The following is a 7777-nucleotide window of genomic DNA, read 5'->3' as shown; positions in this document are numbered from 1 at the left end:
GACAAGCTATTGATGAGAGTGACAAAGTAGGCTTGTCTGGCAGCATGGAGGGAGGAATTGTATGTGAAGAAAGCAGATTTATATCGGGTGAATGCTTGGTGAGATTTGGTTTTACGCCACATTCGCTCTAGCACACGACTATGTCGTTTAAGATCTCTGGTGTTGTCAGTCTGCCAAGGTTGTAATGGTTGGGGCCTGATGCTTCGTGTTGTTAGAGAAGAAAGTGGATGAAAGTGAACTGTTGTAGACAGCAGTGGCCAGGTCAGGGCAGGACAGGGGAGAGATTTTGTCATAGAGGCGGTCAGTTGCAGAGTGGAAAGGAGAAGGGTTCAAGTTGTGAAGGTTTCTGCAGGTAAATGCTGATTGGAGGGATAAGTGTTTGAAGATGAGGAGACTGTGAAGGTGATGAGATTGTGATCATAGAGAGGAAAGGGGGTGTTTGTGAGGTTGTAGGATATCATCTCATGGGTGACAACCTTTCAGGCAGGTCTGTGTCTGTGACACCAGCTAGAAAGAAGTCTCTGTTCAGTGAGAAAACAACATCCCAAGCTGATGCAGGCCTTCCAATACTGAGTTACTGCTGATTTAGGGGATGTATTCAGCAGTAAAACATAAGCCCAGCTGGCCACTTGTGTTCCATGTGGTTCTGCCAAATGGGATTCCATCAGGTGAAGATCAGAAATCCTTGTTCCATGTTTTCTCTTTCCAGCTATTACTCCTCTCCATAGACTAATCACACAATACAACTGCCAGAGATCTGAACTTACAAAGTGCTGAGTGTGCGGTCATATTCCTACCACTTCTTCCGGGGGACTGACATTCCTCTGATTGGGGTTCACAATAATCACTCTGAGTGCACACATCTCTTTTTGGTGGAAAGTTTGTAAAGAAAACTTCTTCTCCCTGGAAATATTACAACGTTGGCACCAAAGTGTAACTATGGGCAAAATCAGTAATGACATTAATAATGAAATCTGTCATTAGCAGAGCAGGCTTTGTTTTTCCGAGTCTCCTATTGTTTTATTTTTTTGTTGTCCCTCCCAGTAGATTTTTTTCTCTACTTCCTGTAGAAGGCCAAGTCTTTTGGGAAAAAAAACAGTTGGAGGGGTCGGGGCAAATCCTATAACACTGCTGGGGGTGCTCACAACTGTCAGTTGTCATTCATATGGGGGTTGGACCTTATAGAGAACCTGTTGCTGTAACTGCTGTAGAAGCGTTAGCTGAAGTTGGGCTTTACTTGTTGTGTGTCTTACTTATAATCTATCTAAGACTTCCCTGTACAGGGTGACAACGCTGCTGTGTAATGTTCCTGCAGAATGATCAGGGTTGTCACCCTGTTACAGAAGGTGGGAAAATAACAGATCTACAGACAGGACCAACAGCTGATACAACTATGTTGCAGAGGGAACTCTGGGAATGCTAATGACAGATTGCATTACACATTCAGTTAGCAGACTTCCTGCTGTTGGTCTGATGTTTGAATTGTGTTCTGATATTTACTGTCCTGCTGTAAAAGGTGTAAATGATCGCCCGCATGTTTCCTGTAGTAGCAGGGACTACAAACTCATATCAGGAATAGTAGGATGGGTACCTACCCAAGGGGGTGACCTTTTTGGATTTGGGGGAAACATTTCACATGGTTTCTTTCCATTAATGACACCGACAAGGGGAGTCTCACTTCACTAACAATAGGAGAGCCAATCACAGGCCAGTAACATTCCATGGTGTCACAATGTATTGCAGAATGTTTAATCCCCATTGGTCCAATGGATTCCTAGTCCTTCCAGATGCATTGCTTCTTGTGTGGAAGGAGCGCCCTAAAATGGCTTCCCTTCAATTCCACCCATAGCTGTACTTTAGGTGATGTTGCCCCTCCCCCATATCTGTAAGGGAAAGCCTCAATTTCTCCCAATACTCCCCTGGCCTTCCAGTGAGAAGAAACATTTTCTCTGGAGTGGAGATGTTTTATGCAGTGAGCCCTTCATAGACGGGATGGGGAATCTAAGTAATCTAAGATAAGTAAGATGAACCGGTGTACTGGAGTCATGGATCAGATAACCAATGACACCATTGATGGTATAGCAGAGCTGACAGCAGAAGTGGCTCCATCACCTAAGGTGGTGTCACAGAACTGCATGGCGGCTGACTATCTCTCGGAAGATCAAGGCGGAGCCTACAAACTGGTGTCAGAGAGTGTTGTACATTTATATTAGATCATGAGGATCTCAGAAGGGGATATCTACACAAGGTAAAGGAGTTCCAACAGTCACCTGGGTGGGGGGAAGTGGGATCCATTTTCTTGGATGGGTTTAGTTGGAACTTGGTTGAGTAATATGGTGGCTTTGCTTCTTAGGCCATTAGTTCCTACTATAGATTTGATGATAATTGTATACATTGTTGCTGTTGTGTCTTTTGCTGCCAGTTGATTTTGCTTGTTTATGCACATGATTACATTCACACTGTTAGGCCAGAAGATTATTTAAAACCCCATAAACTTTTTCTTATTTTCTGAAAGCAGAGACCCTGGAGAATAAAATGGTGGTGGTTTTTATCACACAATATTAGCACAGCTGTCTATGAAATGCATATTTTCAGCAAAAAAAACTCTAACAATAATTCCAGTGCAGACAAACACAATATATGACCCAATTTGATGAAATATGAAAGATGAGGTTGGCATCAAGTATATAGATACCAAACATGTCAAGCTTTAAAAATGGCATGTGCTTGTGAAATGGTGACAAACTTCAGTACCAGAAATTGTCCATAGGTGACGCTTTAAAAGCCTTTACAGTCATCAGTTTATATAGTGAACCATGAATGATGGCCCTAGAGTTATTCCTCTCCCTCTGGTGTGTGCAGAGATATGTACAATGTGTAGTGTGAGTGATGTTTTCCTACATAACCGCACCCAACCCTTGCAACTGCTCATGTATACGGGAACTGGGGGCTTTAAAATGTGTTTTGTGTGTTTTTTCATTTACAGTGTGTTACTTTACACTTTTCTTTCTCTGAACTTTATTATTGCCATATAGGGGGTTAATAGCCTCGCATGTGATAACATATTGCTGGTCACAGGTCCTCTTTAAAGAAACACAAGAGGTCTATCAGACCCCTAATGTCACCTCTGGACCCCAGAAAAGATGGTCAAGCACAGATCATGTTTGATCAGCTCCTTGAAGACACGAATGTACATCTGCCAAATCTGTATCTGAGTAGACCATAGAAGCAGCATTAGAAAGAAATGTGAGCATGGCTTCAGTCAGGCGATGGTCCTGGTGGTCATGGTCTTGTTCTCCTTCAGGTCCTCTCACCTTGTAGATGGTGACATGGACTTGTTGTGTGGGAATGAGCAGGAGGGGCTCGGGGTTCTCTTGTACCCAATCAGCTTGTTATGGATAAAAGATGAAAGTGTCTTCTGGGAAGTTACAGGGATTTGGATGTTTAGAGGGTTACATAAGTGGGCGGGGCTGGTATTAACGAGGGGTGTGTCATATGTTAATCAGTTTCTTAGCATAGATGATATAAACGGTATAAATAGATCCTTGAAATGTAAACAATCTATCTCTTTCCTTCTGTTGTTAAAGTGTCACATATATATGATGAATAAAGTTGGATGATATTTTCACCGCACAATACCGTGGTCTGGGTTCTTCTACAACACACCCCCCCAAAAATGTCCTCTTCCAGTTCTAGGAGTCTGGTGGAATTGGACACAAGCTGATGGTATCTCTTAGGCCCCTTGTACATGGGGGGTCCGGCCCCTGTGGGTGCAATGCTGGCATTATATTACACCTGGTAGGCACAGGTACAGCGTCCAGCCCCGCTGCCTGCAGCCTGTCAAAGTCTATATTACAGCTGGACGGGGCTCAATGCTGCACCACGTTTACCTCGTGTTTAGGGCACTCTGTGTTCAGGGAGAAATGGCCGCCATCCTGATCAGACAAAGCATAGAGCAGATGTAGGCCGGTGCAGTCTGCTTCTTCCCCTGTAGGTGGCGCCCAACCAGAGTGACATCCCAGCCTGGAGAGGAAGTCGGGGGACACTTGGCTTCTCTGTGGTTTCCCGGTTCCTGGAGACGGCATGGAATGAAGGGGTCCATGGAGTCCTGGGGACATTTTTTGTTCTTTGTTTACACCTTTTAAAAATCATTTTAGTCCTGAAGATTACTAAACCCCAAATCTGATGTATTCTTTGATAGCAGACACCCTATATAATACAATGTTGGGAGTTGTCATTTTCTATGTTACATGATATTAGCACAACAGTTTATGAAAGGCAACATTTCAGGAACAATATAGTAACGTTTATTTCTGAGCACATAAATGCAATTCATGACCTATTTTCTGGTGAAATATAAAAGATGAGGTTGTGCCGAGGAAATGGGATTCCCAACATGTCAAGCCGTAACACTGTGTGCACTTGGAACGCTTTAATAGCCCCTCCAGGTCATCAGTATAGAGTTACACAGGAGCACTGGTGCTCCAATCATTGCTCTCCCTCTGGCGTGTGCGCTGATATGTAACATGTGTGGGGATCGCCGTGTTCCTATGTAGGCACCCCAATGTACATGTCATGTCCTGGTCTGTGTATAGGAGGTCCGCTGAGCTCCCTCTTTCCTTCCCAGTGACACCCACCATGACAGCACCGGGTTCTGCTGTCCCACATGGTGTCAGGGGGAAGGGCACATCTCAGTGGTGGGTGTGGGAATGATAGGCGACTTCACAGCCACTTGTATCACTTCCACATGACAGCCGACATTCGGATTTACTAAAGTCCTCACACTCCCGGCTGTATAGCGGTGGGCAGTGTGGGGGGAAATAACACGTCTGCAGCATTGTTAAAGATCTGAATCCCCAGCAAGTTGCTGCAAGTTCATGTTTTACCTCCCACCCCCCCCCCCCCATCCTGGCACCCTAAGATGGTTCATGTAGAACCATCATGTAGAATCATGCAAATCATGTAGAAACCATACACAAAAATATTTGTGCATTTCCTGCTCCACCAAATGTCTACCTTTGTGACTTACTCCATGAAAATTTTGAATAAACAACACAGCGGCAGCTTGTGGTAATCCCACAATCCTCTCTTTTGACATAAGACCATTTTTGTCTTGTGTCAACCCTCTGCTGGCCCAAAATTCAGTTTCATTTTCAGAAGCCTGGTCCTGTAATGTATTCAAAAGTTCATTTGACAGTAGGGACGGGGTAGTCAGCATCACCATAGTTAAATATTATCGATCATGCAATTGCCCTGCAGCTTTTCCAGCTGCATCTGCCATAGCATTTCCCTCTGCAATTGGGTCTATAGCATTAGTATGGCCTTGGACCTTGATAACTGCTATCCATCTTGGAAGTTGGAGTGCAGCCAACAAGTCCTGAATCAGTGAATGATGGGATATTGACTTGCCATCTGCGGTAGTAAAACTGCGGCGTTGCCAGATTCGTCCAAAATCATGTACCACCCCAAAAGCATATTTGGAGTCAGTATAGATGTTGACATCTTGTCCTTGATATAAAGTACATGCTCTTGTGAGAGCCACAAGCTCAGCGGCTTGTGCACTGGGGTACGGGATGGATCCAGTCTCAATGATATTTGGTGGTTCCACAACAGCATATCCTGTGACATACGTGGTGTCACTAGGGCGTGTGCATGATCCATCCACAAAGACATTAGGAGCCCCAGAAATCGGAGTTTCCTGCATGTCTGGCCTTGGAGAAGTGTCTGCTTGAATAACATCTATACAATTATGTTCCTCGCAGTAAGGTGAGGGTTTGGATTTGTGGAGATCAAAAAAAAACAACAACAATGATGGTCCTGATGTGGAAGGGCTGCATTTCACTGAGAGGTTAGTTGTGGATGTTAACATTACCTCACACCCTGCCAAACGTTGTGCTGACATGTGCTGAGTGTTAATATTTTTTAGTACATGTAGGACATGATGGGATGTGTGTAGAATCAAAGGGTGCCCCAAAACTATGGTAGATGCCATTTCTACTGCCAAGGCACACAGACAAAACTTGGAGACTCCCCGGCATGCCCTGGACCGGGATGGGCATTATTTTTGATAAATATGCTACCGGCCTCATGGCACCTCCGTGCTCCTCAGCTAGTACTGCCGATATGGTTTTACATGCAGATTGACAATACAAATGTAAACATTTAATCTGGTAACCCTAATGCAGGAGGCAAAGCAAGTGCTGATTTCAGATACTCAAATGCCTGCACCAATGGTGGTGTCCAATTGACACAGTCTGGCTGATCCTTTAGTGTCACCTCACATAGTACATTGTCATAATAGGAACAATCAGGAATCCACTGTCTGCAATAGCTTACCATGCCCAGGAAGGATTGCATTTGAACCTTAGTTTTTGGTTTTGGTTGTTGACATATTGCTGCCACTCTCCTTGGGCTCAGCCCCCTGTGACCCTCAGACAATACAAATCTTAGGTATTCTACTTGTGGTACTACAACCTGGATCTTTTTCTTGGAAACCTTTTGTCCCTGATCAGCCAGAAACTGTAACAATGACAGTGAATCAGCCCTGGATGTCTCTGCATTTACAGAACTAAGGAGTAAGTCATCCATGTCCAGGATGAGTACTGAACCATGGAGGGGGTTCCCAGTCATTAAGCATGGATCTCCTGGCCATGGTATATGTTACCGGTGAATCTACATAGCCTTGCAGATGACGGGTCCAGGTTAGCCTCTCTTCCAAAAAACAAAACCCAGATAATGCCTGTGTCTCCTTGTCAACTGGGGCACTAAAAATGCATTTAATAGATCAATTACTGTAAAATGTGTGGCGTTGGTTGGTGTGGCATTCACCAAGGTTGGTATGTCTGGGGCTACAGGTACAATTGGCATTAATTGCCCTTAGATCCTGTACTAATCTCCACTCACCATTGGGTTTTTTATTTTCAGGGTGGCTTGGTATGGTGTGCAATCAATGAATCCAGCATCTGTAGCATTTTTAGCCCATAACTTTTCAGGAAGTGTACTTAAATCACGCTCTATAGCTGGGCAAAATAAAAAAGGTTTGTCCAGTTGCTTGCCTTCTTCTGTGATAGACATCACAGCTTTAAGAGCAGCTAACAAATCTTGGCCTAACAGGGATACTGGGCAATGTGGGAGCACATGAAATCTATGATACCAGACCTGTCCATCCTTTGCCTGTACGGGGAGGGGAGATGTACTGCTAGTGGGTGTTTCTTTTCCCTCTATTCCTATTGATTTGGTGTTACTCGAGGAAATCTCCAGGGGGGTCCCATACTTCTTATGCCAAGCACCATACAGCTGTCTAATCGCTAAACTAACATGGGGCAGGGCTCCATTCATCCATGATTGGATAAAAATAGATTCACTTTCCCCATCACTTAAATTCGTGTTCAAACAATTTTATTTTTTAACATGGAACAGTATAAAATAATAAACAAAAGTATGGGTCATTGAAGGTGTACATTAATTGCACAGTAAGAAACCCAATAATACAAAGTCAGGCATCACTAATAAAGAGGACTATCAAATGGCAGTTAAGGCCTAACAAAATGGGGGGGGGGGGGGAAGGATGGGAAGGGGCATACGGCTGCACAGTAGGGGGAGAAGGGGGAAACCCGCAGTATGGTTAAGGAATGGTACCATCAAACAAAAGATGCAGATTACGGATTGAGAAGGGAGTCATCAAAATTGGATGGAAGGAAATGCTCTACCCAGGGATTCCAAATCTTCTTGAACTTAGGGATGGAATCTAGGATAGTGGCTTCTATTTTTGCGTGAA

This window comes from Staurois parvus, unplaced genomic scaffold (genome assembly GCF_062004578.1).
Source record: "Staurois parvus isolate SC_StPar_1 unplaced genomic scaffold, SC_StPar_1.0 ptg000037l, whole genome shotgun sequence".
Taxonomy (NCBI): Eukaryota; Metazoa; Chordata; class Amphibia; order Anura; family Ranidae; genus Staurois; species Staurois parvus.
The sequence above is the reverse complement of the archived record's forward strand: the minus strand, read 5'-3'. Positions refer to the sequence as shown.